Consider the following 23,666-nt stretch of genomic DNA (forward strand, 5'->3'; position numbering starts at 1 on the left):
ATTAAAGCCGGTGATAATAAGAGCCAATGACTGTCCACGCAAGGCTTCTTTCACTGAAGGGTTTTACTGACAATATGTAGGCTGACAGCGGTGCTGGCCTACCAGACCTAAAACAAGCATTGGCATAGCCAATAGGTCTCGCCTTTGGGACCTTATAAGTATTTAGTTATGCAGTACAATATCCTTGGTGCAATAACATCAACTGTTGTATGGCTAAAAACGTATAAGGTCCCAAAGTCGAGACCTATTGGCTATGCCAATGCTTGTTTTTAGAAGCCTGGCATGCAGTTTTAAATGTAGACTGGTAAGAAAGGTTCCAACCTGAGGGGCAAGGTCTAGAGAGAAATAAGATAGGAAGAGAGGCGAGTTATAATGAGATAGCACAGATAGAAAGGTGAAGCACAGAATGACAGGTCAAGTAAACAAAGCAGAGAGGCAGGTAGAGCCGGTGGGATGAAAAACTAGAAAGATATGAGAAGTAGAGAGAAAAGAGGTGCAGATGAGGTAGTGACATGAGGCTAATACAGAGGAAGGGCGAGGGAGAAGTAGAGAATGGTGAAATAGGGAGAGAGAGACAGAGGAAAGACAGATGTATTAAACAAGCAAGACATTGGAAGCAGAGAGAGTGAACGGAAACAGTGAAGGAGATAGAAAGAGAGATGAACGCAAAGGGAGTGATAGATGGAGTGGAAGAGGTAGAGAGAGCATTGTAGAGAAAAATAAATAAAATAATGGGAAAGGTGAGGGAAAGAGGACATCAATAAAAAGAGAGACATAGAAGGCCAATAGGTGAGGTAGATTGAGAGGCTGGATAGTGTATGAGAAGTGGGGAAGAGAGAGATGAGGCAGTGAGTAGTGAGGCAGAGAGAGAAATGAAAGAGAGAATGGTGAGGTAGAAAGAGGCATGCGAGAGGTGGAGAAAGGTAAGGTATAGATGGCAAAAATGATAGAAAGGGTAAGATAATGAGAGATGAAATTAAGAGGGAGGTGAAGTAAATGGAAGAGAAATGAAGGGGTATGAGATGCAAACAGAGCAGCAAGATGCAGAAAGAAGAGAAAGTAGAGAGAGAGAGAGAGGGGCACTTGAGGAGAAGAGAGGGGCAGAGAGCTAGAGATCTAGAGGTAGGATCGGAGAGAGGTGGCAAGTTGAGGTCATGAGAGGTAAGTGCTGTGGGGCACTGAGGTTTATTGAAAGAGAGGTATGACGTACAGAGCGCGTTTAAAGGTAGAGCAATAGTGTGGTAGGCACGTAGCCATGTATAAATAGATAGCTAAAAAGGGAGTGTTTAGGTAAAGGAATGAGACATGGGACAGAAAGGTACGACAGAGAAAGAAATGTATTGGGTGGTATAGAGAAGTGACAGCTAGTCACAGAGTGCGGTATGTAGAGAAGTAAGTTAGAGAGAAGGGCAGGGATTTAGTCTCTGGTCAGGTAAAGAGAGTTAACTTACAACAAGAGAGGAAGAGGGAGAGACGAAGGAGGGAAATGTGATTAGAGGTGGGAGGTAGAGAGGCGTGTCGTTGGTGTAATGTATGCATTTGCCTCAGAAGAGGGTGCTTAACTTGTCACGCTGCTAAAGTACAGTGCTATTGAATCAGCTGAATAGAGATTAAAATTGATAAGAGAAAGGGAGGAGCATTATAAGAGAATGAACTGAAGGGCACCTTGTAAAGACGAGCCCCTGAATAAACAGCAGCACGGGGGGCGGAGAAACGGGTCAAGGAGGTCGAATTTGCTCCCGGCGTCTTGTAGGCGGGGATGAAGTGCCAGCAGATTCTTCCTTTTGACCGCCGCCTCATGTGAAAAATCTGATGTGCCGTGAATCGTAGCTCCGTCATAATGAAATGGTACCCCATTCTTTTTGGCCGCCTGTAGTATAGCCCTGGTATGTTGGTGGTGCAGGAGATAAACTATGATGACTCTAGGGGGACTAGGGGAGCGTGCTGAGTTGGCTCATAGTTTGTGTGCCTACTAGAACTCCAAGGGCTCCAAGGACACAGGCTTCCAAGTCTGATACTTTACTTTTTAGTCTCTGGATATGAACCGCCTAGTCAGACTTTGGACAGTATAGTCTATCAAATTCATGCTCCTTCTTATCCGTGGAGCTGAGACACAGGTGCATTTGCGAGAGGTCAGTCTGCAGGGATTTGATATTAGATGCCACAGGTGTGATGGTGGTGTCAAAAGTGGACTATTTGGCTCTCATGACAGTGAGCTCCTTAAGGATTGTTGCTATATTATTTTTGGCCATGGCTTCAGATTTGGCAGGCATGTGGGACACCCCCCTGGATATGGTGGCCTTTGTGACCAACATGGGAAGGAAGAATGGGAGATAGCTAATGCCCCCGTGTACTAACTCGCACAGTGATATCCACAGTGTGCACTTGTAGTGGTGGGCAGCTAGTCAGAGGAGATCTGGTCCAAGGATGTTCCCAGGTTCAAGCCCCTTTCTGTCGTGGAAGGTCTGGGTCACCTGTGAAGCAATGGATAGCAAGGTGAGGGCCAGCAGGCACCTGCTGTGTAGATTGCCATTCATGGCAAGTCTGGTGAAGCTGTGCAGTATAAGGCCGGTCACCCCACATACCAGAAAGCAGCGGTGGTGTCCCAGGGGACCAGGAATCTATGAGAAATCAGCCCCATCATAGGCTGATACTCTGCTAGTCAGTCCCAGATAGCACTGGTGGTGGAGGTGGGGTCTCCAGTGTCCGAAGAGCTTGAGGGGGCAACAGGCTATCATGAATTTTAGCATGGGGCTGTGAAACCGAAGGTTCCCAGAGACAGATGCTCCTTACCTCTGGCATATGCACAAGATTCATTGTGCCTTCTAAAGCCCTGCCCCCACAGGCCACCACTGTGGGAGGAGCATCGAGAGTCGAAGGCCTTACAGCATGGAGGGCCCTCTGCTATCATTCCTCTGCTCCCGCTGTGTCTTTAAATGTCGGGTAGAGTACACCAAGCCTCAAGGGTTTACTGGAGTCTCCTGAATTAGCATGCACCGAGCAGGGTGTACAGCACCTGCAGAATCTGAGACGAGATGACCCAGAGCAAACCAGTTCCTCCAAAAGCAGATTGGGCGAATAGAAAAAGGAAGCCCTGCATGCCGCCATGCTATGATGACGAGAAGCGTAGAGCTGCAGGTGAAGTGGCAGTGGGGAGAAGGACCCTGGAAGCCAACACAATCATTGTGTGACAAAAAAGTGAAAGTTAAAAAATCAAGCCCGGGAGTTGTATGCACGCGCACGCTAAAAGAAAAAAAAGGACATGAGTGGTGCGCTCGCACACGCACAACGGAAAAAGTGAAAGCAGGCTGGCGAGTGGTGTGCGATATGCACGCACCATGACCAGAGAGGAAACCCAGATTGCGCCTCTGCTCGTCATTGTGCGCGTGACCGCATGCTCTATGCCACCCGGTCGGACTTTTTAAAGCCCACTCACTAAATGTCTCGCCAGAGCAGGGCATGCGCTAGCTCAGGTGAGACCTAAACAGTGCTTTAGAGACCAACAGACACAGAGTGAACTGTAATCAATAACAAAAATTCTCCAGGCACACATCTACTTACACCATTTCACCCAGATTAACAGGCTCATTCAAAGAAACAGAGTGAGGGATCTTTCTAAACTGAACTGTTTCGATACCACTACACATGCCACCTGGTAGCAAGGAATTATCACAATAAATCATATATTGGTTTGTCAAATCCCCAGGCATGACACATGGTGTTCCTATTCACATACCCGTTATGTACTATTCTTTAGAAATACATTATATACTCCCCAGCCACACATGGTATGTCTGGGTTCACCTGACCCAGGTTATGGGCCTTCTATACAACTCTTTAGCACTTCTTCTAAAATTTGGATTGTGATTTTGTTATATTTGGCCCTGAGGAAGTCTGCTGTAACAAGAACAGCTTGAGATGAAACACGTGTTGGCAAGGAGCTCGTATATTCACAAAGAAATGAAAGAACTACTGATACCACGACCTCAATTTAATCTCTGTGTGCCTGGAGAATTTTTGTTATTGATTCCGGAACCTTTCCTGATTGAGGAAAAATGGGTGGCTCTTCCTTCTCTTGAGCATCAGATAACATTTGGACATTGATCTAATAAGACTTTGAAATTTGTCTTTACTTACATAGTAGAGTGCGCCATCTTTCTGAGTCATCGCAACCTTTCTTTTCTCTTGTGTTGCACAGTGAACTATAGTTGTGTCTTGTGGCTTGCAAGAATGCCACAACTACAGATGCAGTAACAATACACTGGAGTATAGCCCGTTAACCCAGATGAGACCTGGCGTAATATGCAACAAAAAAACAAAAATCAATGTCTCAACTGGAGGGTATTTTTGAGGAGGAAACAATTTAGCGAGGTGAGGTAAATCACAAGAGAACGGCGGACAGGGAAGGAGACCACAGCAAGAGCCAAGGGTGGAGAAAATGAGGTTTATATACAATTCTGCAAGTAGTTAAGAAGCACTACAGTACATCTACTTGTACAATGACCATAACACACAAGGGGAAAACTGAACGTGCTGGTGAATTGTGAACGACGCAGTGACACAGAGGTGTAAGAAACAGCATGAACGGCGCAATGGAGAAGAAATACAAGGGTCAACAAACAATGTGAATATATACAATTATGTACAAAAAAATATTTTGATGGTTTAGTTGACCACAGGAGGCCCTAAGTTCTAGCCTGTGTAGTCGACAGCGTTTCAACCTGGATAGTTTCAGGGCATCATCAGGACAGAGGTCATAGGTTAGAGGGTAATACTTCTGGTAGAAATAAGGCGTCGCGTGAATAATTGGATAACTGGGTGGACGCTGTATGATTCAAGAATTCGGGATCCAGGGGGAGAAGGACGCAAGCTGGCCAGCCGGCCAGAGCGTGAGGATGGAGGGAAGGATCCGTGAGGGGGGGCCAGTACAGGGCGCAAGGGCAGTATTTATGTTGTATGGTCCCAGATGAATAACGTGGGGGAACCGGTATCAGGCGCAAGGGCGGAATTTAATTAGCAAGGACCCAGACAAGTAATGCGCGGTGAGTAGATCAATCCAGGTATGAGGAGCGAAACCTCTGGACATTGGGCAGAATCGTCCGATGCAGATGCAACCTGCTCTCCATATACAAGCCATAACTCTTGGTGTAAGCCACTCCCTGTATCCAGATGCAACCGACTCTCCGTATCCGTGCCGTGACTCTTGGTGTACTCTACCCCTTGTATTCAGATGCAACCTATTTTCACATCCAAGCATTAACTCTAGGTGTAAGACACCCTTTCTATCCAGATGCAACCAACTCTCCACATCCATGCCATGACTCTTGGTGTAAACCACCCCCTGTATCCAGAGGCAACCTACTTCATATCCATGCCATGACTCTGTGTGAGCCACCCCCTGTATCCAGATGCAACCTGCTCTCTGTATCCATGCCGTGGCTCTTGGTGTACGCCACCCCATGCATCCAGATGCAAACTACTCTTCATATCCATGCCATACTTCTAGGTGTAAGCCACCCCCTGTATCCACATGCAACCTACTCTCCGTATCCATGCCGTAACTCTCGGTGTAAGCCAGCCCTTGTATCCAGATGTAACCTACACTCCTTATCCAAGCAATAACTCTAGGTGTAAGCCAGCATTTGTATCCAGATGATACCTACTTTCTGATTCCAAGCCATAACTTTGGGTGTACGCCAGCACTTGTATCCAGATGATACCTACTCTCTGTATCCAAGCCATAACTCTAGGTGTAAGCCAGCATTTGTATCCAGATGATACCTACTTTCTGATTCCAAGCCATAACTTTGGGTGTACGCCAGCACTTGTATCCAGATGATACCTACTCTCTGTATCCAAGCCATAACTCTAGGTGTAAGCCACCATTTGTATCCAGATGATATCTACTCTCTGTATCCAAGCCATAACTCTAGGTGTAGGCCACCCTTTGTATCCAGATGCATCCTTATCAATGTAACAACTAACTACTATAGACATATCTTACAACCTGTATCCTGGCCACCCTTCTAGGCGCATTTTACCTCCCCGTATCAAGCCAGAGCCGTAATTACTCTATGCTCCTTTGTTTCCAAATGACAACTACACAAGTTGTAGTACTGCACATTCCATTCCTACCGCCAGTATCCTGGTAAGAACTACAGATGAATCTTCCCCTTATATTCAGGCAATAGACCTACCTGTGACCTGCCTTTTGTATCCGTATCTATAGGTGTAACCCACCCATTGTATTCTCACTTTCGGGGTGGCTGTGGGTGCACAAGACATGTTATGATTCAGAGCCGTGCAAGAATAAGGGACTGGGGTATCAAGCAAGGCCTTCAAGGAGACTCAGTACTGCCTTCAACAACCAGACCCAAACCGGACTTTAAACTGGTTGTCCAAGGTTTAGTGTTCTCCAGGCCTGTCCATGCCAACTCCCAAAAGGCAGTTTGAAACCAGACCTAACTCTCATCACCCTGCATGGCATAGAGTGGCACGAAAGAGCTCTGGAATTAATCATCCGGACTAACTGCGCCAGTCATGACCTCCAACTTCTGTCTTATCCTGGTCTATCTTAAAGTAAGGGCTTCCAGCTTTATGGTTTTTATTTTCTGAATATTTCCCTCTGTATTTATCCATATATATTTTTTTCCATCTCATTGGTACTTATCCATATTTATTTTGTATTGTGTGAAAAGATGAGGTGATAACTCGTATATTTCTGCATTTATTTAAAGGATAACCATGCACTCACACTTTGATGCCAGTCAGGTTTTAGCACAGCCAAAAATAATAAAATATTAAACCCACATTAAAAAATAGTGTAATAGCACATATACACGTTGAGATATGCAGTAATTTAAGCACATCTCATTGAGCTTTGTAACTCCCCCTGCTGCCAATATGTGCAGTCATTGGCCTGAAAGTCATTAACCTCAGCATAGAGAGTCACTCAAAAGAAGTCAAATTATGTCTATTTTTCCGCTTTTAAAAATAGGCAAGAAAGACAGGGGCATATTCTCAAGAACGTGTGATAACCATCGCAAAAGTAACTTAATGCAACCTTCAACATCGCAGTCTATCGTGGGAAATTTACGCCATGTTAACCAAGTATTCACAACACGGCGGTACCATGTGATAGTCATCAGATAACGCGTCAAATGGCTGCGCTAAAATCAACGCCACGCCCCAAAAATGCGAAACACGAACACCAAAAAAGCTGCGATGAGGCCAATCGCGATACAAAAAGCCTGGCGGGAAAATGCACTATAAAAGCAACAAAAACAACACACCAGAAAGAATCCAAAGTGCGTACAAACATGGATGCACCCTGACCGAGCGCAGAGGCCAACGCGAACCCCACAAGCCCCACAGACCACCAGCAAGGGCCAACGGGGTTGGGAAGTCCAAGGAGAAGAGGGAGAGGAAGACAGGGTGCAGTCCGCAGGAAAACAAGACCAACGTCACGGAGGTGACAGAACACTACCAGCAACTGTCCCACAATCAGACTACCTTGAATTCAGCCGGAGTGTCGAGGAGGCCAATGGAGGAGGCCAAGAGGCGCTGGCATGACGTGAAAACCTAAACCAGGCCCAAAGCCGCTGCCAACAGGAAGGCAGCAACGGCGACAGGAGGTGGGAGTCCTGCGTCACAGGAGGAGCTGGAGGAAATGGAGGCCAGTCATCAGTGAGGAGACGGTGCAAGGAGTTGGGAGTCCGGACACAGCTCGATGGGACCTGACACAACAAAAACCGGGTGGGGATCGAACAGGGACAGGGGGAATGGGCACAATGGCACACATTCACAACGATGTGTAGCACACTGCACACCCACAATTACCCAGGGACATGTCCCCCATCTCCATGGCACACTGCAGCACACACACATAGCAATCACAGCACATCCCATGACAATGTGGCACAAAGTGCAACACCGATTCTGCAGAACAGGGGACACAACTGGGTCCGCCCATGCGCAGAAACAGGCCAATCACATTGGACAGAGCAGGGAACTGTGAGATGCATATGCACGGATACAACCCCACATCAGTCATGTAGTTCAAATGTCCACTGTCCCAAGTCAAATTGCCAGCACCGCCAAACAGTCACAATGTACATTGTCACACAGTCTGCATGTCTACAAGAACAATGTGCCAACATAAATGTCAACACAATGTCAACATGCATCTCCCCTTCACATTGTAGAGGGACAAACAACACCTCCAGCAGGTCAGACCAGACAACCCATCAGTGATGCCAGAGACGACCACCACACCTTCGACACTAACGCCCTACAACAGCCCATGGACATCCCATACAACCCACAACCAGGACCAGCGCGCTCATGTGAAGAAAATGTCTAGGATTGTGTTCCTTCGGGACATTCCTGATGCAGCTACAGTGGGGTGGTGTCACACCTGCATCATCTTCCTCATCGTGGTCCCAGGTCTCCCATACTGCCTGAAGTGACATTGCTGCGTGAACTCTCCACAGCACATAACCAAAACAGTAATGGACAATGATTCATGGTGCACTGAGTTAGTGGCACCTGGAGTGAGCAGGGGATCAGGCAGAAAATGGCATCCACGACAGGTGCGAGCAACTCCGTCAGTCTGCCAGTACGACTGTTTCGACAGTGGCAGTTGGCGGTTGGAGGTGGTCCTGGCAGTGGTGGCGTGTGCCTCCTGTGGTGATGCGACGTCCGGGCCGGTCAGGACTCGATTTGATGTGTGAGCCCTGGTGGGTCACAGTTGAGGCCGGAGGTAGCGGCCAGCGCAGGGCCACAGATACATGGCGTTGATGACCCCAAGGCCATCGCCTCAGAGGCCATCCAACATCTCAGAAGAATGGGTCCCGGACCTGACCAGCACAGAGTTAGTGGTCCCGGATGCACTGCGGCCGGCACATGCACCCCGCCACGGGACGGTGTCTTGCGGTGCAGTCAGATGGGCCACGCGAGCTGAGCGGGTCCTCATCAATGTCCGAGGTGTATGTGGCGGAGGGTTGCGGGGGACAGTGGAAGGTGTCCTCCAGGGCATGATGCAGAGGGTGGAAGCTGTCCGGAAGCAGCAAATGGAGGAGTGGAATGCCATGGCATCATTTTCAACACAAAGTCAGTATCACCGACATGATGGCGACGACAACCCCAAGTCCATGGACTCAGTCGTCACCAAAGTCCAACCAGAAAGTGTCTATGTGTCCCGGGGAACAGACTTAGTTGCACCGGGGCTGAAATGGGATGCAGTCTGCATTGAGGCCTGTACAATGACATCAAGTCAGCCATAAATGAATCAAGACCGAATTCAAATAGTGTGACTTACTCGACCGCAGTGTAGGCCTGAGGCAGCGGTCAGCGCGGGCCAGACGCGGATCAGCGAGCTCCTCCTGGAACTCTAACACACGACGTTGACATGACATTTGAGGGTGACTTGTGGTTGACGGAGGCAAAAGCACCAGAGTCGAGCGGGTGTTCAGTCAGCAACGATGAGGTAGCCTGCCTGGTACGGACTGAATTGGATTGGCGTGAGGCCTGCTGGATCGCAGTGTAGGCCAACGGTGTAGTCATCAAGGGCCCACAGACACGTGTGGTTGGGAGGCCAGGCACATACTTGGTGTCACCACATTGAAGGGAGTACAGTGATGTAAACTCTTCATTAATGTGCGTACTTGGACAATGTATAATCAAGACTCAGTCCCAAATGTGTGACCTACTCGCCCGCAGCGTAGGCCAGAGGCAGCGGTCAGCAAAGGCCCACAGCCACATGTCGTTGTCTTGCGATGCACAGAGTTAGTGACACCAGGGCCGTTGTCAGTAGTGTTCGATCACCTCCGTAATGATGATCCTTTATTTCCTCCTGACTGAACCGCGTCTTCCTCTTATGCTTCTCCTTGCGTGCAATGATATCTACTCTGCCATGATGAAATCAAGACTCAGTTCTAAATGTGTGACCTACTTGTCCGTAGTGTAGGCCGAAGGTAGTAGTCAGCAGGGGACAACAGACAGGTGTTGTAAGAATGCCATGCACAGAGTTGGTGGCACCACTTCGAAGGGAGTACACAGATATTAAATCTGCAATTAACATATGTACTCTGTCATCGTGTAATAAAGACTCCGTTCCAAATGTGTGACCTATTTGTCTGTAGTGAAGGCCGGAGGCAGCAGTAGAGTACGTCAACGAGAAAGGAGTTAAGCAGGCCTGTGTCATGGAGGCCGTGATGGTCTGAGGAGGCTGCCAAGGTCGCGGGCCTCGGGCTTAGAGCTTGCGCCGGCATGTGGTGGGCCCTCCTTGACACACGCCTGTGTCGGCAGGTGATCATTGTGGCCTGGCTGTGCAGGGGCGGGCCTGACGGGTTCGGGGTACAGCGGGCCGGGGCACGGCAGGTGCACAGGAATGCAGGCAACTCCGCTCACGACGACGGTGTCGGTCTTGTGGCGGGGTGTGAGCCGCCGCCCTGCCAGAGACATTAGGCATTCCGGAAGAGGACCACCCCCAGGACTACGTGCTTTTTATTCACACCCCTACGCTGGCCTGGCGTACGCCGGGCCATCCCACTCCGCTCACGCTTAAGGGGGGGATAGTAACAGGCAACATTTCCGCGATCTCCCCCACTGGCTGGGGTGACATGGTTGAGTCCACTGTCCACTACACTCCATACACCAGCAGTGTATGTTGCCATGGATATGGGTGTGTTCTGAATACTGCGTTCTGTCCAGTGCATCTCCGCCACTCTTGGCATTGTGTACTTTCCCAATCATGGTTCTCCTGCCTCCTTCACACATGCCTGGTCCCCACCTCTCCCCTCATTCTGCTATTGTGTGGCTGAGGTGCCACGCCGTTGATGGCTCAAGTTTACGGCTTGCCCAGGTTACCATTGTAAGTTGTTCTGTCGTGTTTGGTGGGTGGGCATGTTGTTTTGCATGTTGGTTGTGATTTTGTGACGTGTGCATTGCCAGAGTTGTGAGTTGCATGGTTGTGGAGTTGAGGTGTGTGGGGTGTTCATTTGGAACTTGCCAAGGGGCTGTGCATTTCCCTTGGTGCCATCCTGGGAGCACTGGTTGATGATGGACTGTCGGAGGATGAAGGAATCATGCACACTGGCTGGGTATTTGGCGACGACATTGGTGGAGATTCCACGGTGTTCGGATGTTGCCTGCACATTGATGACAGATGTGTGCTTTCTGTTGCGGTGATTGTGTGCTATGTCACCAGGGGGCACAGGTAGGACATGTGTGCTGTGGTTTGCCCCCAACATGTGTGTGCATCCAGCTATGGCGTATGGTCCTTGCTTGGTCTCTAGCGGATCCTGCGCATTGTGTTGGACGTATAGATACTGGGGTACCAGGCTGATGATGGCATCCAGGACAGGTGTGAGGGACTTGGATGTGGCTGGCTGTGAGCCTCCACCGATTCTGGGAGGTGTTGGTTGGGGGGTACCAGAGGCCAACAGGTGCAGCACAGCCAGCAGTTTTGTGTGGGGTGGGATGTTGGTTGTCCGCTGTGTTGGTGCCGTCGGCCTGTTGGGCGATGATGGTCAGGATGCGTAGGATGGTTGTCCTTTTGAGCCTGTAGTGGGCAATGACAGTGTCAGGTGCAGGGTCTGTGAGGCTGGTGTGTTTCCTTGGGGTCTGCTGTCTGTGTCTGTGCTGCCTCTGTGGTGGTCTGGGGGGGTTGGGGTCCTGGGGGTGGTGGCGGTGGGTGTTGTGGCCCTCTTGGGTGTCCGGGAAGCATCATCTGTGTCTCCATGGCATTTGTTGCCCTTCAGGTGTAGCTTTGGGCTGGGCTCCCTTTTGTGGTGCAGGCTGTCGCCCGACTTTGCACCAGGTCTGAGCAGGTGTTAGTTTCCTGGTGCTAATGTACCTTATCGCCTGTTTTGTGTTCCTATCGCCGATCTGGCTGGTCGTTGAGAATGTTGAGAACTGGTGTTGTCGCGGCTTTTCGCACGGGAATGCCTACTCTGCATCTCATTAGCGATAGTTGCGGGGGTCATCTGTGGCGATGTTTTTTGCGGCTGCTATCGCGGGTAAACTGGTGCTGTGGGCTGTTAACACCAGCTTGTGAATGGGGTGATGAATTTTTGGCAACTTTGGCTGCGATAAAGTGCCGTTAACTCGGCGATAGCTCCTTGAGAATATGCCCCACAGTGGGTTTTTTCTGTATTTATCTGTAAAAATCAGTAAAAACGGAAAACAGGGAGCCATAGTGATAGTGTAAACCAGAGGCATCTTCAAATCACCAACCCACCCCAACATAAAGAAGAAAAAAAAGAAAATGAAGCAAATCCATGGCATGTAGCCATCATGTAGGAAATGTCCCTTCTTCCTGGAAACTCCAGGAGGATCCCGCCCCAACAGTAGCGTAGCAAGGGGGGTGAGGGGGGGGCGGCAAAGTGCCCAGCTATGCCACTGCATCCCAATGCTTTTCAGTGGAACATTCCCCTGAGCACTTGTTCTGGCCCCATCCATAGGTGTCTTCCTCAAGGAACTCAAGTCTCTGCACTTTCACAGGACGCTCCTCAGTCAGGCTGTGTGTACTTGGATGTTGTGTCTTCACCAGGCATCCATACAGCTACCTTGAAAGGAGCTCCAGTGCCAGGTTTTCTTGATCACTACAGTGCTGTGCTGCATGCAGGGAGGTACTTGTGAACAAGCTGTGTTACACTTTGTTATAGGGTAGAGAATTAGAGAACTGATTTGAGATTCAATGCCCTTTCTATAGAAAGGATTTCTTGGGTGATGTTTTTGGCTTTTTATTGATATTGTGTGTTGTACTGTATTATAATAATAATAAATTCATTTTGCTGGAAAGACAGCATGCTTTGTATGCTAATGTACTGATGAAACACAAGAAGGTCACTCCAGGTCTTTCTAGATGTTTGGGCCAGGGCAGGCAAGAGTCGCAGAGATACTGTTGGTCTGTATCGCGATAATTCCATCAGACCTACTGTATGGGTTGGAGGCTCACGACAGGATACCATGTCACATTTGACAAGAGTTAACTGGTAGCTTTGAGGAGATAGTTCTCTGTGCCAGGGGGTTTGTGTAGACGTCATTGACCTTGAATTGGGTAGGGCGGTACATCCTATAGAGGCTAGGGCACAGATGGCACAATTGTGGTTTCGACAAAAGGCCTCTTTACAAGTGTCCTGGCTTATTGGTGTAGGACAGCGCCTGGGGAAATGCCAATACTGTGGGGGTGCTACATTTCCTAGCTTGAGAGTGACGCCCCATTCTGAGTTGGGTAGGTTGCAAAGAGGCATACTATGAGCCATGGGGGTTTATGCCCACAATACCTCATGTTTGTCTCTACACACTATTTTTTTGCTTTTCTTCCTCATGTTTGCCTCTACAACCTATTTTTTGCTCTTTTCCTCATGTTTGCCTCTCCAATCTAGTTTTTTGCTTTTCTTCCTCATGTTTGCCTCTACAACCCATTTGTTTGCTTTTCTTCCTCATGTTTGCCTCTCCAATCTATTTTTTGCTTTTCTTTGCAAACGTTGCACAGAAAATACAATTTCGGAGTGCAACGGTTGTAAGCCTGATTCTGGTGCATACCACCGTTTGCAGGTGTATTGGGGTTTCTGTTGCTACTGATAGGGCAGTCCTAAATGTTGCCCTGAAACACACCTTGCAAAATAGAAACTTACTAGCACTAAATGAGGAGTGATTTCGAAATTATTCTCAAGAATTTGATGTGGAGCACCGCTGTATCTTAGCGCTTTAATAAAAATATCTTTCAGTTGTTGCGCAGCAGCTGCTGTACAACATGGCTGAAAATAAAAACAAGTGTTATGACGCGGCCAGCATTTACAGCATCATAGTTCTTTTATTTTCTTTACTTTTAGCCATGTTGCACAGCGGCTACACTGCTGTGCAACATGGCCAAAAAAAACATTGACAAAGCCAGGACAGTGCGCATAGGTGAGACCTATTGGCTTTGTCAATGCTTGTTGTTTACGGCATTCATGGACATAGAAATGTGAATTGAGGACCAGAAATATGTGGACAGAGTCACACAGTGAAATAAATAAATGGGTTTGTTTTATAGTGTGAAAATACTTTTGATTTTGTGGAATGAATAGAACGTGTAGTGCAGTAATAGAAAAGGATTCCTGAAAAACGTGATAAAATCTTGTTTAGCCCTCTAAATTATCAGAACTGTTGCCCTAATACTGTTGGGCTAGTGCTAAAACCTATAGAAATCTGCTTATTTATTCAATTTATTTATTGTGTTTTATAGAGCGCAAACATGACCATCACAGTATCAGAGTGCTGTACAATGAGAGAGCCGGAGAGGGTTGAAGTGCATTAAAACACCTGACACAATAAGGTAATCTGTACAGAGAGTACTCGGATCAAGGTGTCAATGCAATAGGATACAATATAAAATAAGGAACGCTGTACGTAAAGTTCAGAGCGCAAGGTGTAGAACAATAGGATACAGTATCAAAAAGAGTGAATGACAGTTTGAAAATAGTTCTCTGAAGGCACATGTTTTTCAAGTAGCAGGGCTTCACCTTCCTCCTTGAAGATCCTGACTGAGGGCCTTGTTCTCGATGAGGGTGGTAGGGAGTTCAATATTTTGGGAGCAGATCCAGCGAAAGTGCGTCTGTGAGTTTTTTTGCCATCTGTTATTTTACACTTGGCTTCAAGCCCCACTTCCGGAAGTTCTCTTTTTATTAATTTTTACCCTACAGAGTCTGGGTCTCTTTCAGAAGCAGTTTTTGTCATGATCAGCCATGAAACAGCACGTCAGAAATAGACATGATGCAATTGCATATGGTGGGGCGGGGGCAGAGTTTACAGTGAGGAAAACAATTTGTGGAATCACTGAGAACGGGGAGACACAGAACTGTTTGGGACCAGTGGCACAGTGAGAGAGAGGTAGTGCTAGCTGTTTTTTAAAGGCATGAAACTACATCTGAGTTTGTGGCATGTGAAGGAGATGGATCATGGTAATGGAAGAAGGACTAGTGAAAAAGGAATATTTAAAAAGTACTTGATATATTTTTTTAATCATTCTTTTTTCACACCTACGAAAGTGGACTCCTTTCAAAACCACCCAATGGTGTGAGGAACCGTCGTGTATAATGCCTCACTGCCCGCGAGAACAGGTGTGGCCGGCCAGCGAGGAGCCTTGCCGGCTGCTCCCGGGCCTTGGCTGGGGGTCGGGCAGAGGCTTGAAGAATGGATTCAGGCTTCAAGGCGCACCTTTTCCAAAGTGGCTTTATTGGCCATATTTTCCAGCTGACAAAATTGGATGTGGTATTCCCATGTCCTGGAAATCTGTGTGTAGGAGCACAAGCCACTGACGCTTGTGCAGAGCAGCATTGCACCCGGGAGCACCGCTGTTAGAACTGGGGGTCTCTAGTTGGCAGCGGTAGGTACCTTTGACCAAATAGGGACCCTTGCTTCTAGTCAGGGTAAGGGGCTACACTTCTAAAATAACTCCTGCTCACCCCCTTGGTAGCTTGGCGTGAGCAGACAGGCTTATCTCAGAGGCAGTGTGTAAAGCATTTGTGAACACATACAGTAATACAGTGACAACACTACAAATGGACACCACACCAGTTTAGATAAATAGGTCATCTTTACTAGAGTTAACAAACAAGACCAAACAACAAAAATCCACAATACTGTAATCAAAAATAGACTTTAAAATGGTAGAAATAGCTTAGTTCAATGTAGATGGTAAATGCGACACTTTACTCTCAAAGTACCTTAGTTTGCATCACGCAAAACAAGCAAAAGGGTCACAGGGAAGTTGATGCGCCATTCCTTACACTCAGGGGAGTGGATGCGTCGGTTCCTTACTGCTGCACAGGGGAGTTGATGCTCGCTTCCTTACTGTGTGGGGATTTGATGCCTTGTGTCTTACTGCAGCCCGGTGATGATGCGACAAGATGGCGCCGCGATGCGATGCGACGATCCGGTACGATGCGACAAAATGGTGTCCTTGATGCGATGGGACAACGTTGATGCAATGCGAGCGCTCCCGATGGCCGTGCGGCGAACTTGATAACTTCTGAGCCACGACAGGCCCTGCGACACGTTTCTCCGGTGATGCGACGGCGACCTCTGCGGCGGCGAGATGCTTCTCCGGTGATGCGACGCACTTCGTCGAAGATGCAACGCGAACAGCTTAGGCGGCGGCACACTTCTTCGGCGATGCGATAGCAACTGCTGTGGCGGTGGCACACTTCTCCTCGTTGCTTCACGCTTCCAGCTCCCACCGACACGCAGTCTTCTCAGAGGGCCCAAACAACAGTAGGCACCTCTCTGCAAGTAGAATTCCCAGCAAGGAAATTCAGGGGGAGCTGGTGGTGAAGTCTTTGTGTCCCTGAAACTTCAGAACAGAAGGCAAGCTCAGCTTCAAGCCCTTGGAGATCTTCCTCAAGATAGTAAAAGTACACGCAAAGTTCCTTTTCTCCTTTCCTTGGCAATAAAGTACCCACTGCAGGCCAACCCCAGAAATAGCAAAACAGCACAGGGGCAGTCTCCTCCTTCAGCTTCCTTGGTTCTTCTCCTTGTCAAAGGTTCGTCTTGATTCCCAGAAGTGATCAAAAGTTCTGGGGTCTGGGCCCCAATATTTATACCAGTAAATCCTTTGTCCTCTGAAGGCAGAGGGTGCCTGTGCCCAGCCAAAACCAGTTCTGTGCAGCTTCCTGGCAGGAGGTGGAGACAGCATTGTTGAACGCAGACCTGGCTCAGGTAGCTGAAAGGAAATCTCCTCCCCCTACTCTCTATTCTATGAGGGCTCAGGTCAGTGAAAGGAAATCTCCGCCCCCCACTCTCTATTCAATGCAGGTCCTATTCAGCCCAGCCCTGACCCATCAGACTGCTGGAGCCAAGGCTCTCTCCAGACCCCTGTCACTCACAACTTGTTCCTAGGGTCAGTTATGATTATAAGATGTTATAATCAAACTGCCTATTCTGGCCTATGGGAACAGATAGCCTTGCAATAGTGAAAAACGAAATTGGCTGTAATTGACTATCAGGACATGCCACACACATCAGGGCATGCCCTACCTTTTACATACATTGCACCCTGCCCTTGGGCCTACCTTAGGGGTGACTAATATGTAGAAAAGGGATGGTTTGGGGACTGGCAAGTGTGTGCACTTGCCAAGTCGACATGGTTGCCCCAGGCTGCACACAGCTCTGCAATGGCAGGCCTGAGCCATATTTTACAAGCTGCTTCTGTGGGTGGCACAACCAGTGCTGCAAGCCCACCAGCAGCATTTGATTTAAAGGCCCTGGGTACACATGGTGCACTGTACTAGGGTCTGACAAGTAAATCAGATAAGCCAATCATGGAGTCACTAATCCATTACAACAATTTACAATAGGGAGCACTTGCACTTTGGCACTGAATAGCAGTGGCAAAGTGCCCAAAGCATCTATACCAGCAAAACACATAGCAAAAATACAGGAGGCAATAGCAAAAAATGGAAGGGAGACCCAAGCCAATGGTGCCAGGTCTAAAAACTCCTCTGTACAGCGGTGTAATCAGAACCTACAGAAGGGAGCAATGAAGGCCAAGAATTTAGAGAGTTCGAAGTACACTGTGCCAGTCACTCATGAATGACTCCAATAAAATAAATAAATAAATAAGTGTGCTCGCCTCTCATCTCATAATAAAGCTGCAAGGACACCACAACCCACCTTGTCCAAATAACAAGCTAAAACAAACACCTCACTCACGGCAGATCAAGTCAACACCACTCGGCACCAGCTTAAGTAAGCAGTAAATTAAAACAAATAATGAAAATAAACCAGGTAGCCGCAGCTGACGCTCTCTCCTCCAGTGTACAAAGTCTATAGTGTGATTTACTAACAGATGAGTCCACGGATATTACTCTTTTAAAAAGATAAACATTCGTAGTCATGAATTCTACAAACAAAAAACTGAAAGAGCTCATTAAATGAAGAAAGTGCTCTCCGCTGCCGCTCAGTTGATGGTCGCCTCAGAGTCAGACGAGCAGCACTTGAAGAGCGCATTTGGTAAATAAACACTTTCCTTGCTTTAGTTTCATCTTCACTCAGTGTGGTAACAATAATCAGAAAACAAGCTTCCTCATCAGCCAGTTTCCCAAAGATTTGACCAAAACTCCCCCCGTCCCGAAGTCCTTCCTCTGTTTCTGATAAAGAACCGTCCCGGATTACAAACGGGCGGCCTCCCCCGACCTCTTCCCCAAGGGCTTCACTGGCTGGCCAAGGGAAGTACTGTGGGAAGAGGAGCCCTCGCCTCAGGCATCGCAAATAAACCCTTTCAGGACGTACATAAATATAGCGCCTTGAGAACCTCACGGGTGAGTGCCCGAGTTATACAAACTCCTGATTAATTGATTGATTGATTGCATTTGCCAATGGTGGCCAGGTTAGATGCACTAGACTTCTGTGACCAAATCTATAGCTGGTCCTGATGGGAAAATATTAATTTAAATTAGTTTTTCTCTTTAAATTCTCCTTCAATACTTCATTGACTGGGATCATTTGTGTGAGAAGTTCAGTGGGCCCTGTTCATGAAAGCGTTTTTTGCCTACAAACGTGCAGGAATTCACACAACATTCCTGAAAGGTGTACATAGTAAAGTGGGACACTTTTCATCAAACTGAAAAGGGGTCGTGGCTTGCATAATGGTATAACTAGTCGCAGAAGACCTGCCTCGGAAGTGGCGTCACTTCCGGCCCATGTGAGTAGGAAGAGATGGCGGCCATAAGGTTTGACTGAAGACCCACACTAGAAATGACACATAAGCCATTACTCGGAGGGGACGTTGAACCACCACCGCCCTCACCCACCACCACTTTTTCTGCATGTTTCCTAGAAGTCACATCACCCAGGAACCCTGACTAGGAAGTGGCATGACCATGATGCAAGCCTGGAAGTGACACATCTCAAAATGTCATCATTGTGCCTCCTAACCAACCGCAATGGTACATATAGACCCCCTGGCATTGAATTGATATTAACTATGCCACCTACTTCTGGAAGTACCCAGGAAGCCTGACCATGAAAGTGACACCACCCGTTCAACCACACCAGGATGCAATGCGCAAGAAGTGATGGAGCAATTGAGCACCAACATCTGGTTTCGAAAGGTGCCAAACTACCCTTGCCCTTTAACTCCATCCACCATGCAATGTGCAGAAAGTAGAGTAGCAGATCACAACCAACATCAGAGCCCCAAAAGTCCCAAATTGCCATTGCCCTTTAACCCTATCCCACCATGCAATGCGTAGGAAGTGGTGGAGCTGGTGATGATCAACAGGTTCTGCTGAAACTCAAACTACCCCTGCTTTATAAACCCAAGTCACAGTACCACGTGCAGAAAGTGAAGGCACTGCTTCAAACTACCCCAGCATGCAATGCTTGGGAAGTGGGATGGCCGCAAATGCCTGGATGCTCTGATGCTAAAAGAACCTCTGCTAAGTAACCCAATCCACAGTGCAATGATGTTACCTCTTCAACCTATCCCACCATGCAATGCACAGGAAGTGATGTGACTGGTGACCACAAACTTTATATGCCCCTGGGGCCCTAACTAATCCCCAACCCCCAGAGAAATGGCCCCTTTAACGAAAGCCACCACACAGTGTGCAGGATGTGATGAAGCTGATGAAAACCAACACCGGAAGGACCTAATTACCAATGACCTTGACCCCTTCCCATATATATATATATATATATATGGAGAGAGAGAGAGAGAGAGAGAGAGAGATAGACAGACAGAAAGATAAATAAATAGATAGATAGAGAGAGAGAGAGAGCGAGAGAGAGAGAGAGAGAGAGCGAGAGAGAGAGATCTTAACATCTTCACATATGTTTAAAAAATCGTCTGAAATTCACCTAAAAAATACAGCTGAAAGGCAGTCATGGTTACGCATAGATATGAAAAACCACTGAAATTGACTAATCGAGGATAGGTTCAGAATCCATAAATTGTAGAGCAGGGATGCCAACCGTAACTCTGGCACCAATTACAGTTTCCATGGTCTCACCCTTGATTAAACTGATGCAATTACAAATGTTGTAAATCTTCTTTACAAATGAAATGACACATCTCACTAACCTTCCAACCATCCACGTACACCTTATAAAGGCTGTAGTGGAAGCTTTCTCAGGGGGGAGTATGTTTTTATAAGTAGTCAAACTTTATGGGTGCAGATTTCGATGACTATTGCCCCTTGTGTTTACTAGCGGAATGGCCTTGTTACTTTTTTGTCTTTTTGTCAGTTCCTCTGTAGGCATCCGTAGGCAAGAGGGGCTTTCCAGTATGGTAACTCGACACAAAAGACCAAATTTGTTCACGTTTTTGGGAACTGACATGTGAGATCTAGTCGGAGGACTCTACTTCTCTTGAATATTCCCTACTGTTTCCCACTTTGGAAAAGTCTGGAGACCTTTAAAATCCTGTTTCAGGGCGGGAAAGAGCAAGGGGCTTTAAAAAATGAGTGTGGTTCTGGGAGAAGAGGTGTCTTCACAGAGAAAAGTATTATCCCTGTGGGAAGAAAAGTGTAAATACACTTTTTACAAGCTTTTTCACATGCACCATTGCACAATGTGCACAATTACACACTGATAACTGCTCACACTTGTGAGAAAGTTTGGAATGCTTCTGTGAATTACAGAAATGTGTAAATATACACTCAAATGTAGGTATAAACCTGCCTGTGTAAACTTAAATTTTTGTGAAACGGGGCCCAATTAGATGATCTTTTTTAAGGAGCAGCCGCAGTACAAACCCTTTGAATGTGTGGCGGTCAGATACTTTTTAATACATGGGCAAAGAGGGCAACTACACAGGGCTCCCACCTTATAAGAGGCACCCAAGCAAAGTGACATTTCTCAGTTTCTCTCAATCTGTCTCACTTGTATTGATTTCTCTACCAGAAGCTCCCTCCCTCTCTCTGTGTGCCTCTACCTCTGACTCTGCCGTTCCACTCCATGCCACTCCATCTAAGTCACTCTAAGCCACTCCATTCTACTTTGTTCCACTCTACCATACGCCGCTCCATTCTATTCCACGCCACTCTGCACTACTTTACACCATTAAACTCTATTCCATGACACTACGAATTTCTTTACACCACTGCACTCTACTTTGTTCCACTCTACGTTACGCCGCTCCACTCTATTCCACGCCACTCTGCACTACTTTACACCACTAAACTCTATTCCATGACACTACGAATTTCTTTACACCACTGCACTCTACTTTGTTCCACTCTACGTTACGCCGCTCCACTCTATTCCACGTCACTCTGCACTACTTTACACCACTAAACTCTATTCCATGACACTATGAATTTCTTTATACCACTGCACTCTACTTTGTTCCACTCTACTTTACGCCGCTCCACTCTATTCCACGCCACGCTGCACTACTTTACACCACTAAACTCTATTCCATGACACTACGAATTTCTTTACACCACTGCACTCTACTTTGTTCCACTCTAATTTACGCCGCTCCACTCTATTCCACGCCACGCTGCACTACTTTAAACCACTACACTCTATTCCATGACACTACGAACTACTTTACACCACTCCACTCTACTTTATGACACTCCACTCTACAACACTCCACTCCACTCCAGGCCATGCCACTCTACTCCTCTCTATGCCATTCCCCTCTATACCACTCTACTACACTCTATGCAATTCCCCTCTATGACACTCCATGCTACTTTACTTCACCCTATGCCACTCCACTCCACACCACTCCACTTTGTGCCACTGCACTCTATGACACTCTACTCCACCCCACTCTATGCCATTCCAATCTATGACACTTCACCTTATGCCACTCTACCCCAATCCATTTGATGACACTCTACTCTATAACACGCTGTTCCACTCCATGGCACTGCACAACGTCACTCCGCTCTGACACTCTACTCCATGCCAGTCCATGACATTCTACTCCACTACACTCTACAACACTCCACTGTACGACACTCAGTTCCATTCTACTCCCCTCCACCAATGGTGGCTCCTCCATTGGGGCATGTGGCCGTCGGCCCACTACTTTCTCGCAGTGCGAGAAGCAGAAACATAAAATGGTAAAACTACCATTTCATGTTTCTGCTTCTTGCACGGCGAGAAAGCAGAAGTGCCTGGTTGTCTGTCCTGCTCGAGGGCAGGGGGAGTGGCTTGCCCACTATTGTGGGTCCTGACTGTTTGTTCGGCCCCAGGGCCGACCAAACCAGTCATGCGAACTCTACATTTTCTCTAGAAAATGGCCTCCCTGCAGGCGACCGGCTGGGGCGCTTTCCGCTGCACCGCACCAATCACAATGCTGCCATTGCAGTGTTGTGATTGGCTTAGGGGAGCGGGAGGGAGGCTGCCTAGGTTAAACGCAGACCCGGCCGGGAGCAGGAGGAGCTGAGGCAGCGGCGCGTGAGGAGTAAGGTAAGTTTTTAATTTTATTTTGATTACCATCCCGTTGTCCCCCACCCCCGCGCGCGAACCCCCGCCACCCGCCTGTCTTGCCAGCCGCGACTGAAAATCAGGAGAGGGAAAATTGGATTTTGCAAATCATTAGCTCACCATTCTTTTGAAAACGTGCATTCTCGTCTTCTAGATCCGTGGATAAAACAAATCTCGAATTTAAGTGAAACAGCTGTACCCGCTACCTTTGATTTCAAACAAAATTAGAATTACGGTTTAGATCAAAGGAGCTTTTAAAATATTGCTACTTAAAAAAAATACATGTCAACACTGCTCCTTCGTTCCTTTTTTGACAACTTAATTGGATTATTAAAAAAGGCACTTTTCTAAGCACATAAAGTTTAGCTATTCAAGGTTTATTGGTTATGAATTTATTTTCATTAAACATTTTTTATAAGCATCATAAAATGGGAGGACAACCTTGCAGGTTCAGACTTTTATTTCTGTGGCAAGTAAATAGTAGGCTGTGATACAGCCTTCGCATAAAAACATGGATAGTTCTTTAAAAAACGACATCACGTTAAAAGATGAAGTAGACGTGTTTGTTTTCGAGGTGGAATAAAAAAATCAGCCTCTGAAGTCGCATCAGCCTCAATTTGTTTCTGCACGCATGAAAGGCGAGGCTGCGATATTACTCTCCCGCGGGACCCCAAATGGCAGCCCCCGCTGTGATATCGAATGCAACATCTACAACCTACTGCAATACCTGGTTATTTTACACCGAGGGATTAAAATCAATATAGAAGAGTTTACAGCTGAAATATCATGTTTAGGAAGAGAAGATATGATTTTTTAAAAATGAGTCACACATCTACATACCCACTACATGCTTAATATTTCGGATGCTAATTGGTCATTTCACTGCTCTGGTGCTGGAATTCTGTTTCATAACAAACCTCCTTCAACTGAGATAAAGGTCAGAGATTTCTAGAACAACCTGCATCGGATACTTAAACTAAATAGAGCCTGGTGCATGTGATACTGGATTCGTTTTAAAAAGCAATGTCAAACAGGAGAAATATAATGATGCGTTAACATTTCACAGGCAATAGTTGAATATTCCAGTTCCTTTCGAAATATGTCAGGATGATGGTGTCTAAAATGTTCCCACTATCTGCCAGGAGACCGCCTTGATTACATTCGAGCTCCTGGCAAACTTTGTCTGTCTTCAACAGTCACTTTGATGATCTGCGGTCTGTGGCACCCAACAC

At 47.2% G+C, this 23,666-nt stretch overlaps 1 protein-coding gene across 3 annotated transcripts in view; it reads right to left on the bottom strand.

The window, feature by feature from the left end:
- LOC146782925 (cysteinyl leukotriene receptor 2-like) overlaps positions 1–23,666 on the bottom strand; it is a 392,506-nt gene that overhangs the window by 115,604 nt on the left and 253,236 nt on the right. The gene's annotated exons all lie outside the window — the stretch shown is intronic.

This window comes from Triturus cristatus, chromosome 12, assembly GCF_964204655.1.
Source record: "Triturus cristatus chromosome 12, aTriCri1.1, whole genome shotgun sequence".
In the NCBI taxonomy this organism is placed as follows: Eukaryota; Metazoa; Chordata; class Amphibia; order Caudata; family Salamandridae; genus Triturus; species Triturus cristatus.